At 52.9% G+C, this 13,864-nt stretch overlaps 1 protein-coding gene across 2 annotated transcripts in view; it reads right to left on the reverse strand.

The window, feature by feature from the left end:
* Positions 1-8,553, reverse strand: part of LOC140901098 (inositol polyphosphate 1-phosphatase-like) — a 49,229-nt gene extending 40,676 nt beyond the window's left edge. For both annotated transcript variants that reach the window (XM_073319316.1, XM_073319315.1), the window contains exon 1: positions 8,480-8,553. The gene's annotated coding sequence lies outside the window, so the exon portion shown is untranslated. The remainder of the gene's footprint in view (positions 1-8,479) is intronic.
* Between the last annotated feature and the right edge of the window lie 5,311 nt (positions 8,554-13,864).

Consider the following 13,864-nt stretch of genomic DNA (forward strand, 5'->3'; position numbering starts at 1 on the left):
GAGAATTCCCCTGGCAGGTCTCCAAAGAAAGGATCGCTTGGCTCCCCGGACCCAGCCAGCGTGTGCTGCGGAGAGCTAGGAGGGGCCGGGCCGGGGGCTGCATTGCTAATGTTGGAAAGTCTGATCCTGCTGGCCCAGCACAGGTTAAACTCCCTGATCTGAGCCCACCGCCCTGGCCCAGAGCAGGTGCCGTGAGCCCAGATTATGGTCAGGCTCTCTGATCTCATTGTTCCTTGTCAATCTGCTCCAGTCCATTCACCCCAATCCCATCACCCCTCAACACCCCAACCCCTGACACCCCCTGTGCATCCCAACCCCCCATTACTCCTGCATACCCCAAGCCCCCCATCCCATCATCCATAATGCACCCCTTGTGCACCCTGAATGCGCCCATCCTGGCATCCCAGCACACCTTGAACTCCCCACCACCCCACCTCAGCCAAATCTTTCCATCCTGGCACCCTGGCACACCCCTCCCGCCATCCCCTGTGCACCCCAGCACACCCCTCCCGCCATCCCCTGCGCACCCCAACTCCCTGATCCCATTGCACTGCTAGAGATGGGCTGGTAGGCACGACAGGCTCCAGCTCCTGTCTGGGCCCAGCTTTGATCCTAATACGGAGGGCACGGGGGGGGGGGGGGAGCAGTGTCCCTGGGAGTTTTTGCCTGCGAGAGGACTGCAGGAGCAGGTGACGGAGTCCAGCAAGTCCCCTGCAGCCCCACTCCCACAGGGTGCTTGCGCTAGAAAGCTGGCCGCACAGAGGCCCAGCCTGGGAGGAGACGGCTTCCCACGGTAACTTATTTATTTATTAATTATTCTCCTTGTGAGAACTCACAATTTGCCTGGCTACTGCACTAGAAAAACGTGTGGCCTCCCACCTCACCTAGACAGAGCCGTGTGAATGGCTGTGGTTTTTAATGCACTTACATAAACCCTTTTCTTGCTGTCTTCGGAATCACCAAATAACCCCCTGCCCCATGCTAGGTCTGAGATTCCGGCCTAGACCCCTCAGCCCACCTGTAATGGGGCTTCCCAGACTGCCTGGATTAGCAACAGACTGAGACCCCACTAACATAGGCAGAGGAAAGCCAGATGATCTGTCCCAAGCAGGTGCGTGAGGGATGGGAATCCTGGCTCCTGGAGGCTCCATTTGCATTCCCAGCTGGGTGGAGGCCAGACCAGGAGCAGTCTCTCTGACTGTGGAAGAGTCTCTCAAGGGGCAGTTGTGGAAACACCGTTCCCTAGGCTGTGTAGACAAAGCATTAGGAATGGACTGGAGGGAACCATCCGGCCCTGGCCGTATGGGCTGTGGACCAGGTGGGATCCAACTGAGCTGGTTGGATGGACTAGGCAGGATCTCTCAGGGCTTTTCCATCACTGAGCTCTGTGAAGGGAGTCACAGAGATGAACATGGCTCCATGGGCTTCCATGATGAAGCCCAAGGGGCTGTGGTGCATAAGCTCTTATCCCTGCTGTCCCAGCGCTCTGGCAAGAGAGGTCACTGGGCTGCTGCAGCTGGACTACAATTCCTGCCATTTGCTGGGTTCAGTCCAGGCCCCAGCCTTTGTGGTGGTCTCGGTCCCAAGAAGCCACAGGAGCCAGACAGGCAGCAGTGCTCAGTGTAGGCGGCTCAGTGCTCTGGACCGAGGGTGTGCTAGGAGGAAATGAGCCCGGTTGTCCCATCACTGTGTGGATCCCCACCTGGCTCCTGGCACAGGGGCGGTTATGGAGAGATTCTCTGTGCTAGCTGGCTCAGGCAATCAGGCTACCAATGATTTGCCTCTTGGCTGCTGCTTTGCATTCCGCCCACGGACCAGACATGGTTCCCCCCTGACTGGAGACCTCTGTGTGAAGTGAGGGAGTCCTAGTGGAAAAACCATCATTGCAATCGGGATTCACCAGCCTATGTGTTGTCAGCCTCACCAGAGAGATCATGGAGACGGAGCATCTCTGCTCCCCTGTCTGTGGGTTCAGCCAGCTTGGCGCTTCCATGGGCATTACCTTCTTGGTCGAAAAGTGGATCACTGTTCAGGAAAACAGGAAGCTTCCTGCCGCTGACCTGAGCAGAGGCCTGGGGTTTGTTACTGGTATGCGGCAGGATGGACGCATATGGGTCGAGTTTATCTCTAAAGGAGGAAAACTTGGCCAGAAACCCTGGCTGTGGAGAATTTTGCTGATGCAGCACATTTGCTTCCCACTCTGCCCTCGCTGTTTGGATTATTACTAAGAACATTTGCACAAAAACAGGATCCTTGTTTCTCAAGAGTTCATTGGCTCCTGCTGCTTGGGGCTGCCCCCCACCCCCGCCCGTGCCATCGGGAAGATGCAAACAGAATCCGTGGGTCGCCATCTCCGAGCTGTCATGGGGCAGTGTCCCCGGCGCCAGGCCGGCGGACCGCGGGGGAGTTGGATGATGACGTCAAACCAAGTCCCTGATGCCTCGTGGTCATTAAAACCCCTGTAGCATAACACTTCCCACGCTGGGTCAGCAGAGACCTGGCTCCTCAGCCTGCTGCCGGCTACGAAACTGTGTGAAGCTAAAAATACCTCAGCCCTTTCGCCCCGTTCCTTTGCCATGGAAGCATCAGCTGTAGTGGACGTAGGGCAAGGCCGGGCCTGCGACTGGGGAGGGAGCTGTCGGTGAGACGCTCCCTGTGCGAGTGGGGCCCACTGGAAGGAAAAGGCCGGAGAGTCCCCGCCCCTAGCACTTATCTTAAGAGTCGGGCTGTTAAATCTGGCGTCCTGGCCAAATTCCAATGGGGGCCTCTCTAAGCTCCCCTCAGGGGTCAGCTGGAGCCAATGCCTCCTTGCTTTCCTCTCCCGAGATACCGTGTGCAGTTACTAGGGCAGAAAGGCTGCCAGGTATACCCGCCTTTCCCCCGTGGCTGGGGCCTCCCTGGTTCTATGTATACACCCTACAAAGCACTTAGGGGTGGGTCGGGATCAAAGAGGTTCTGGGAATAGATCCCTCTGATCCTGCTATCTGCCACTGCTAGAAAGATCCGTTCTGCTCCGGCTGCGCTACTGACTCTGGGGGAGCAGGAGGGGCCCACAATATTTAGCACTTGTCTCAAGCTTTTTGTCCGTGGATCTCAAAGCGCTTTACAAAGGGGATGGCCCCCGCTCGACAGAAGGAGAACTGAGGCGCAGAGAGAGGACGTCACCGTCCCAGCGTCGCACAAAGAGCCAATGGCAGAGCCAGGCACAGACCACAGATCTCACGGCTCCCAGGCCAGGGCCTTAGCCCCTGGCCTGCTGCCTCGCTCCTTAGCACTTACAGACTGTAGCGCTTTACATTTTCAAAGCACTGTTCATAGACCAACTAACTTACTCAGCCCCTGATCTGGTTCTAGCCTGGCTGCTAACCTAGGCTAAAGATGGGCAATGAAAGGGAACAGGCTGAGCTCCTGCTAGAGAAAGGAAGGGAACACTGACCCTTTGCCACTTTGAGGTACCTCCTGCCTTCCATCCGCCTGACTCTCATCCTCCTTGCCCATTAGCCCCCCACTGCCGGAGCAGGCTGGGCTTTTCTAGCACACACCAGCCAACTCAGGTCTGCAGTCTGCGCTCTTGGCAGGACAAGAAAGTGTTTTCCGTTCACTGCCAAGGGAGGCCTGGGCAGAGCAGGGTTGGAAAGGAGATCAGCATATTGTCTGGTTTCAAGGAGAGGTCACTAAAGCAACAGGATGCCATGAACTCTGAGGACCCAGAGATCCTGTTTTCATGCTGAAGCCCCGAGCGACAGAGAGCCCTGGATCTGAGGCTCGTTAGAAGAAGAACCTCTCCCTCCAATGTGGCAGTGATCCGAAGTGGCACCATCTACCTTGGCATCCCTGCCCCCTTTCTTTACTGTGACAACCACACAGGCCCAGCCCAGATGCGAAGGAGTGAGAAGGATTCACAGCCTGTCTTGCACATCACTGCAGCCACAACCGCCAGCTTCCGACCATGGAGCAGAGAGCCAGGAAGGACTGAGTGGGGCAACAAGATCATAGGGTCAGTGAGCGGTCGGGGAGCCCCACAGTGGCACTTGGCTGGCTGCATTGCTGGTTCTCATGAAGAGGCAGCACTGGAATCTACACCTGCAAAGAACTTTCTGAGCCCCAGAGACAGCAGCCAACCGAACCAGGAGCCAACTGGCCAGTTCTCATGCTCCCTACAGCCCACTGCTGCTTTATTCTGCCTGGGAATCATTTCCCCATCTGGCATCTGAAGCAGGGACAAGGAAACAGCCCCTGCTCCGCTGTCAAATCTGCTGCTGGGGACCTTCTATTCTCTTCACAGCCTTAGCATGATGCTTCCCAGTCCAGGCATGGAGGGCAGCCCCAGTTTGGAGGTCTAAGAACACACCTCTTCCTCTTCCTAACACAGAGCTACACTGTGCCCCTCTGGCTGGTGCCACTCCGGAACAGCAGGGCTTGAGCAAAAAGGAACGGGAGCAGCTTTGTACCTAACCCTCCCAGTGCTGCCTCAGTTGGAAGGACTCGAGATATTACTCCACCAGTGAGCACATAGTAAGGTATTCAGAATAGAAAGGTCTGGACTGCATGGGTCTAGCAGTTAGACCAGGTGACTGGGAGTCAAGGCACCTGGAATTCCTTCCTCCTGTTGTCCTTTTGGGGAGCTGCTTCCTCAGCTGTGCCTCAGTTTCCCCCTGTGAATGGGGCTCAACCCTGCCTCGCAGCCTGCGGGGAAATGGAGGTGTAGAAAGGGGAAGTGGCTGGCCCACTGTCACACAGGGAGTCAGTGACAGAGCCAGGAATCGCCGGCTCTGTGCTTCTCCCACAAGACCCTGTTCTAGGAACACACAAGGGCCATGAAGGTGGCATTTCAGGAGTGGTCATGGTCAAGGAAACAGCTCTAACAGTAACCTGGCAGGTCCCCAGTTTTATTCCCTCGCAACAATCTGGGCTCCTGTTTGCTTGTCTCATACGGGGAAGGTTCCTTTTCTAGCCGCCACCACCCAGGCTCTGAACATAGCAGGGCTCCAGCTGCTTCCAGTGGCCATCTGGACTCGGTGGGTTATCCCACTGCTGCGGCTCCCCTCACTCTCCTGGAGCTGGGCTGGCTCACCCAGGGACAACATTCAGCATTCTAGGAGGCAAACTGCTCCTTGCCACCATGCCTGGGGAGCACTGCTTCCCAAGCCCAGCTGATCCGTTCAATACCTTTGCCCAGAACCTCTCTCGAAAGCTGCACAGATCAGCCTGGGATTGGACGATCGTTACATACTTGAATCCCCTCCAGTTTTAAGATGGGGACGTTCTTAGGTGACCTGAGCTATGGAACCGGGCCACATCCTTGCCATATTATGCCCGTTTGCCACAGGGGAGCAGAAGGAGGTAGCATGAATGGCGAGGCTATTTCTGACTAAGTACTGTTTCCTGTTGGTGGCCTCACTCAGACACGGAGGGGAAAAATGTTATCCCAGAGATCAGAGATGGAAAAGACCAGTTAGATCCCTGGGGGAAGGATTGTTCCCCTCAGGACATTTCTAATGCTTCACCAAGGCTGTTTTGAAAGGTTCTGAGCAATGGGCTATCCCAGCATAGCTCAGTTGTGTCTTGCTCACAGCAGCCAAGGGAGCTCTCAAGCAAGCTTCTAACTAAAGCTGTGATCAGTCCTTCATGCTAACTACAGGCTCAGGAGGTGGGCTGGGAGAGAGAGAATATGACCAGGAGCTTATTTGTGGCTACAGTAGCTGACAAGCTGCCTAGATCGTCCCCATGAGAGATGAAGCCTAAAGAATCCTACACATCAGAGATGAAAAACAACCCTTAGGTCCCATCTATTCTGCCTCCTTCATTCCTTACAGCATATTTCCTAGTGCTTTCACCAGGCTGGTTTAAGTTCTCCCAGTCAATGGGAGACCCACCAGTGAGATGGTGGTGTTTGAATTAGGGAAGTTAGAAATGAGAATGGTGTAGTAGACCCTGCAGTCCATCTCACTGCAAATACACAACCCCTTCCTGGATACACACATCTGCCAGGCAGGCCCCTTCTCTCCCTCTTAAACATGGAAGCTCTCACTGGCTGTTGGCTGGGGCATGGAGAAATTTGGGGAAATTTTTCCAGCCAGATGACACCGGAGATGAAAAGACCTAACTCTGGCAATGGGGGACGTCGCCCATGGCTGTTCTGTGCATTGTCTGGGGGAATCTGACTGGCCGAGGGCAGGCAGGGGTTGTTTCATGTGTGTTTGTACAGATCAGCCCTACAAGTATTTTATTATTATTTACTTTGTGTGTGTTACTGGGCGTAATGTCTTAGCTTGGGTTTGTTTTTTTCATTGGGTATCTGAAGATGAAGAGTTTATGAGGATGGCGGCTCAGGAAAGAAGCCATTGGTTGGGGTGGGGTTTTTTATTTTATTTTAATCACATGACCAAAAGGCCATTCATTGGTTGGGGTGTTTTTTCATTGTTGTTGTTGTTGTTGTTGTTTTAATCACATGACCAAACACAGCACTTGAACATCAAAAATAAATAAATAAATAAAAATATTTTAAAAAGTAATAATAATAATAAAAAAAAAATCAAAGAGTTCAGAGCTTTCCGCTCCAGTCCTGCACCTGCGACTCACTCGCCCCGGGCCTGAGCCCACGATTCCGATGGGGCTCCACCCTTACAGACGGTGCAGCGAGACGCACATGTGCTCCCATCAAGAGGGACTCTTCTGGCAGGGATCGGCATTGGGTTTTCAGGCACTGGCCGCTGCACCCTGCAGTAACTTTCATTCCCAATAAGGGGCTAGATTTGTTTCATCAGCTGATTTCCAGGTCCAGAGGCCACCACGGCAGGTGCCCATCAGCAGGCTTCCTGCAAGAATCCATGGAACGTTTATTGACTTGGTTGATGTATCCACCCATCCCCACTGGATAGTCTCATCCAGCTGCACTGCTCCCTCTCACCGAAGCAAAAACTCAATCCATCCAGGAGGTGACAAGCAGCACGAGCTGTGGGGATGCTCTGGAGGCTCAGAGGTGGTGGCACCAGGAGACTTGATTCTTCCCAAATTGCAGGAGCGAGGCAAAGCGTCTGACTCAAGAACGCTGAATGTTCACTGTAAAAATTTCTGTATTGAAAGACTTGGGCTGAGGTACCATTTGCACTATGGAAGGTTAAAGAAAATTTAAGAGACTAGTATGGGGTTTCCCTTTGTGACACACCAAGGGCTTGACAGGAGATGCTTTTATGTCTATGCTTTCTCTTCTTGTAATTGCTGTGCGTGAGGATTAGTGCGTATGCGTCTTGATGTTTTTTCCTTGCTGCCAGAGGAGATGGTTCCCTCTGCCCTGCTCTGTGTCTGTGCAATCCCAGTGGTCAGAGGCTAAGCACACGTGCCAGGATACTCAAATGAATCCAGATGGCGGCGTGTAACTCCTGCACTGCTAACATCACTGAGCTCAACTTGCAACGTGTGAAATTCCCCTGCTCTTGCATCTTCTACAGATCTTCTCTGACAAACTGGGACAATTCTGGGTTACCCAGCATACAATCCAGCCCTGCATTCCCTGCAATCCCCAGGTATCACTTGGGGCCAGTTAGAGGACTCTGCCCATGTGATAAGTGGCTCAGGAGCACGAGAAGAAACTGGGTCGTGCACTGGTGTCTCGCTGGAGAATAACCTGTGTTCCAGCCCATAAGAGAGGGTCCCAGCTGCCCACTGCTTATGAAGAACTCCAGAAAGGGCAGGGAAGTAGTTGCCATGTGTTAAGGAGCAACCTTGATTTTTGAAATACTTTTACGATGTCAGCATGGGAAGGGAGTTGGGTCTAGTGGTTAGAGCTGGGAATCAGCATTCCTGACCTTGAGCAAAGGTTTGTGTTCTTCCTCAGTAGAACAAAGATAATACCTACCTCATAAGGGTCTTGTGAGGCTTCATTACTGCGTGAGGCATTTTGAAATCCACAGGCAGCAGGCATGCTACAGCCGCATACAGCGCTGAGAACATGCATGTGGGGTGACGGGTTTTTTTGTAAAACACATTTAAAAGGAAATGCCACCACTCCCCTTACCTCCCGGATGTCCAAGAGAAATTAGTCTTAAACCAGAGACCCCCCTGCTCCAAGCAGCCACCGCCTCAACGGCTGTTCAGTTGGCTTTGAAGTTTAAAAAGCTTTAGTGTGTTTCACTTCTCCACCAGACAGACAGAAAAACTACCCCGCTGAGCGTCCCTTAGCTGAAGGCAACACTGGAAGTACTCTCCAAGATGAATCCAATGCTGGAAGTGGATTTAACAGCCTCTAGGAAATCCCAATATGGTTTCTTATATATCATGTGGTCCATGTTAAAATGTCCCTCTAGGAAACAAATTCCTCAACCCCCGCATCACAGCTCACAAAGTTCCTAGCAAACATTCCTGTTTAAAATTCTCACCAACGGGGGCAAATTTCACACGGACGCAATCAACTAAAGAACAACAGCAAAAAACTCTGGTACATGAAAAAGTAAGAAATAAAATATCGGAGGAAGCTCACATTTATGATGAGATGGGGCAGAACAGGAGGTTATTTACAGCTTCTCTTTCATAAATCATTCTAGAAAAAGCTACAGGAAAGGGAAAAAAAAGTAAATGACTGTTATTTCTCTTCCAGGTTGTATAAACTAAGCTTTAGTCATCTGTATATATTATAACCGTTGCTTCTGTCCCAATTTCTTTCTTTCTTTTTTTTTTAGACATTTTTTGTACAATAAAAATTATATAGCCAAACAAAAAAAAAAAAAAAAAGGAAAGGAAAAAAAAAGGAAAAAGGAAAAAAAAATCTGCTGGCAAATGCATTTTCCTTTGGTGACTTTTCTATGATTGTCTTTATTATGACAGCGCCTAATGCAAGGAATAGACCTCAGGAGTTCTGCTCTCCAGATTGCAAGTGGTTGATTTTAGAACCTCTCCAAGTAGAGCTAAATTTATTTCCCATTTGGTTTATGGGATCTCTCTCTCTGCCTATCCATTAACACCGGGGTTCTGGTGCCCACTCTGGGAGGCAAGTTGGGTCTAGTGGATTGGAGGAGGTGGGCAGGGCCTAGGGATCAGGACTCCTGGGTTCTGTTCCTTGTATGACCTTGGGCCAGCTACTTCCCCTTTCTAAGTCCCTATCTGTCTTTACTCTCTGTGGGCATTGGGGAGTTTAATTCCTATTTGCAACATGCTTTGAGATCTTTGCTTGGGATGCTTGATGGCAAGTTATTCCTGGCTGGCGAAAGCCTGTGAGATTCTTTGGAACGAGATGTTTTATAGACTATATGGGCCAGCACATCATAAATCATTCCTGATTTAGCAAAAAAGGAAACAAGCTCGTAAATCTCCTGGGGCCAAGGCAAGGGCATCCAGCATCAGCTTGGCCCAAACAGGCACTTCAGCCACGGCCGAGTGACTTGGTCGGTGTGAGCTGATCCCCAGGGCTCTGTGGGGAGCAGCCTACAGGATCGGGCCCTTGGCCTGCACCTCCCTCCATGGTGGGCTCTGGAAAGCTTCTGAGGTTTGCAGCTGAGTCTACACATCCTCAGAGCCTTCCAAACCCACATGGGTTGGCACATCCAATCCCTTCAGCTCCTCCCTGGCCATCTCCTCCCTTGAGAGCTTTTGGCTGGATTCAATGACCCGAGTTTTGACTGGCTCCGAAAAGATGTTTCCTAACGTTTCTCCATTTTCCCCACACTCCCTGATGCGAACCATAAAACCAGTCCACCACACAGGTGGAGGAACTCCTGGCATAAGAAAATCCAGCCTAAACCCAATGCCCAGAATGATTTTCCGCAGCTGTAGGACATTCTTACTTTCATATGCCAGTCAGACCAAACACAGTCGGCGCTCTCTCTCTCCTTTTTTAAACCCTCTGTAGCGGTTTCTCTTTGTAATTTTAACAATGATGCAAAGACAAACGCACCCAGCTCTGCAGAAAGGCAGCCTGTCAGCAAAGCCACTCCTTCAATTGCAAAAGAAAGGGGCCTCCGTCCCAGCAAGGCAGGGCAGGTGTTGGAGGGCTCACCTGGCACTCAAGAGACAGGGGCTCAGGTTCTTGCTCCTCCACAGCCTTCCTGTGACCTTGGGCAGCCACAAGGAGCAAGTGGGACCAATTTACTCTGAGGTGTGAATATAAACTGCAGCAACCCTCCTGGGTGGACTTGCTGATTTCAATTTAGCTTAAATTCGTTAGGAGCAGGGTTAAACTAGACCAAAATCAGAAGCTCTTACAGTGATCTAGGAGCATCCTTGCAGGGCTCCGCACCCGTTTAAGGCCTTTTCTACACACACAAAATTGTACAGCTTTGACTCTGCTGTTCTTGTTACAGTGGCAACAATGTCCCTAGCGTGGCTGCAGTTATAAAAGTACTTCAGAGCAGGAGGGCTGCTAGCTACACCCGCCTAAGAACCCCCTCTAGCAGCATCCACACTGGTATTAGTATGTGGGCAACAAATCGCCCTCCGACTGACAGGCCAGGAGTTAAACCAGCACGACTTTCCCATGCAGACAAGCCGTTAGTTGCTGCGCCTCAGTGCCCCACCTGTGCAATGGAGATGAGAGCACTGCCTCCCCGCACCGGGGGCTGGGAGGTGCCCAGGCACCAGGCTTATGGGGGCCAGATAAGTACCACAGCCAGATGACACCAGTAATCCTGGACTCAGTTGGCTTTGCCCAGGATTACTCTCAGACCCGTCCAGCAGCATCCAGTCCTGTTCCGGTGCCACCCAGTCCCTCGGGTTGCCCGCAGAGCAGAGCAAGTCCAGGGGATGGACACCAGGCTGGGGTGGAAAAGCAGGGCCACGCGGGATCTGGCTGCGCTGATTCTGCAGGGTGTAAATGGCGCCAGGAGTGGGCTTGGCACGTTGGCCCCCGGGGTAGATTTGCTAGCTCGGCTCCCATCAAACACCGGCTCTCCAATGCAGACAAATGGGCAGGAGGTGGCATGAAGTCAACCATGCCCCCTGCGCACGGTGTGGGTTGTTAAGGGCCTTCCCTTGTACAACTTCCATGCCCCCCTTGCTGATACATCCCACACTTTGGGAAACCTTGTGCGAGGAGCGGAACCTGCACAGCCCCCCCCTCAGCCCCCAGGCTCCAGCCTGTGCCAGCTATGCCTGGTCTGTCATGCAAAAAGCTCCAGTCCTTTCCTTTGGAAGCCCGGGGGGGGTGCGGGAGATCAGAGAAACTGAGAGGAGAAAGCTCACATGGCTTGGTCTGGCTGGGAGGTAGCACCCAGCCAGGGCAGAAAGGGATAGAGCAACCCCCCCAGGGGAAGTTAAGGAATCCCCCATGTTCTGAACATGTTGTGATGTTTTGGGGGCTCCTGCTGGCTACTAACACCAGGGGAAAAGCAGCACCCCAAAACTGCAACGCAGAGCCTTTGGCCAACTGGCTCAGCAGGGACCATCTGCTGCTCCAGGTGTCCGCCTCCTGAAAACCACCATTCCCTCCTGGGCTGCCTCAGCAGAGGGGCTACAGGCTGAATGAGTCATGAAGCCTGAATGCCCCTCTCTGACCCAACCCCAAAGAAGGAGGCAGGCTGGCAGGAGAGTGCGTGACGCTCACCCTGGCCCCAGGCTACGGCAACCAAAGGGTATCCAGGCCCACAGCTATGCAGCAGGCACCTTGTCTTGGCCCCACCTGTTTGGTGGTTCCCTGTCCCCTGTCTTTTGGCTAAAACTCATGGGCTGCCAGCTGCTCGCTCATGCTCTCCTTAGGGCTGGAAGAAAAAACAAAGGGGAGGACAAGCCACAAATAGAAAACCCCTCCCAAGGGGCGGGGTTATGCTAATTTAGGCAGGCAGGGCTCTGGGTTATGCTAATTAGGGGGGTAGGACTCTGGCCTTCCATGTGGGGCTAGGAGGAAGAGCAACTTGTCTAACTTGGCTCTGGACAGTCTCAGGTTGGGTAATCCAATGGGCCTAACTTTTCCAAAGTCAACAGTGATTCTAGATATCCCATTTGGGGAAAGCTTAACAGGACCCGACTGCCAGATGGTGCCTGTCGCCCACTCGGTGAAAACTGGGCTCTTCAAAGAGGTCGCAGGTTGGGCCTCCAGAATCACTTGTGAAAACATAGGACACGGTGGCTCTCCCTGCAGAAGGCAGCATGGTTCAGCAGACAGAACAGCATGCTAGAAATCAGGAGACCCTGCATCAGGTCCCGGCTCTGCCATGTGACTCTGGGCAAGCCGATCTCTCCAGGTCTCAGTCCTCTGACACATAGAGTGGGGCTAACACACAGCCGAATCATACACTAACATGGGGTGGTGCTGGGAACTTTAATAACTGCTGGCCAAGTGCTTTGGGATCTCCAGCTGAATAGGCACTAGCCAAGGGCAAAAGAGCCAAAGCAAAGCTGTCGACAAGAGGGGCAGTGGGGCAGTTGGTGTTGCCAAGGTGGATGCCCATTGGTCGACAGGCTGTAGTCATTGTAACGGTCCGAGTCAGGGTCTGAGCAGCGTTCTAGCTGTTGAACTCCGAGACCCACCTAGGCATGGGTCTAGGAAGGGTCCACACAGTACAATGGGCCACCCGCACACATGCGGTATACAGAGCAGTGTGGGTTCGAAACATCTGTTGAGACTCCAAACGCCCTGGTGGATGACAGAGACATCCTCCCGCATACAGTGATGCTCACGTCCCCACCCCCCGGCTTCACACGGACTGCTGCTTCCTCCTCGCGCAGCTCAAAATTGTAAAGTTGAGATTTACAACTGGTTCGAAGTGCCAGAGGAAACCAGATCACGGCAGCTTTTATGGAGCCCTCATTAGGAGCTGGCAGGTATGCCGAGAATGTCACAGCTAATTACATCTGTGATCAGAGGGAGTGGGGGACAAAGGAGGCACACACACCAACATTAAACCAACCCGAAGCTGCCTGGGTCCTATAGATCAGAGAGCACGTGTGCCAGCAGGCTGGGGGAATACAAGGATGGGGGAAGGAATGGAGCAGCAGAGGGATTTGCTAGCATCGCTGGTGAGACAAGGGGTAAGGACTCCAAAGGGGAACATTTGTGGGGCTGTGAGCAGTTTGGCTCAAGCATGGTCCAGCCCATAGGGACCTCCGAGCAAACAACATGGGAAAGACCAGTCGTGGACTTCCTGATGCCAACCCATAAGCTCCATGCATAGGCTGGCACAGGTACCGGCCCCATTAGCTAATTGATTGGTCAGATTTGGTGTTGCCCCAGCCCTCGCACACCTAGCCCTGGGGTCCTCTCTGCACCTTCAGCCTGCATGGCGTAAGCACCATTTTACCACTGCTCCTTTCCGCTCCTGTGACATTACCCTCCATTCTCCATCCCTACTCTCCCATGGCCCAGTTCCTGTGTTTCAGTCACACGCGCCCCTCAGGGACAATTCTAGGTCCATTTAATCCAAAACCTCCCCCCACAGAGCCACCTTGCTGTAATCAGCCACTTCTTCAAGACAAGGCCCAGGGCCGAGCTGGATCTGCAGGGAGTGCACGTATCACTATCAGCCCTGGACTACGGGGTACCTTGCTCGGGCTGTCTTTGGACATTTCTTTCCTTGCCGCTATTCTCATTCTGCCTGGATAGGATTCGATTCTCGCTCTAGGGCGTTTCTTTGAGCTGTGACCATCCAAGAGCCTGCGGGTGCCTGGTGTGAAACACGTTGAGGGGCGCAGTTGAGTTCTTTCTAGACAGGTGCATCCATGTCACAAACCATCCCCTAGCACACTGCGGTTGGCACTAGCTGCCCCTCCTGTCCGGCCTCTGAAGATAAAAGATTGAATAGGAAGCAGAGACCAGACTCTCCCACCTTGGCTGACAGCTGCCAAACCGGGGAGAAACACGAAATGCCGCCCTAGGGCTGTCGCTCCCACAGTGCTACTATCACTGCCGGGCTTCAGGTTTTGAAGCGCGTGCAGCTAC

This window comes from Lepidochelys kempii, chromosome 20, assembly GCF_965140265.1.
Source record: "Lepidochelys kempii isolate rLepKem1 chromosome 20, rLepKem1.hap2, whole genome shotgun sequence".
Taxonomy (NCBI): Eukaryota; Metazoa; Chordata; order Testudines; family Cheloniidae; genus Lepidochelys; species Lepidochelys kempii.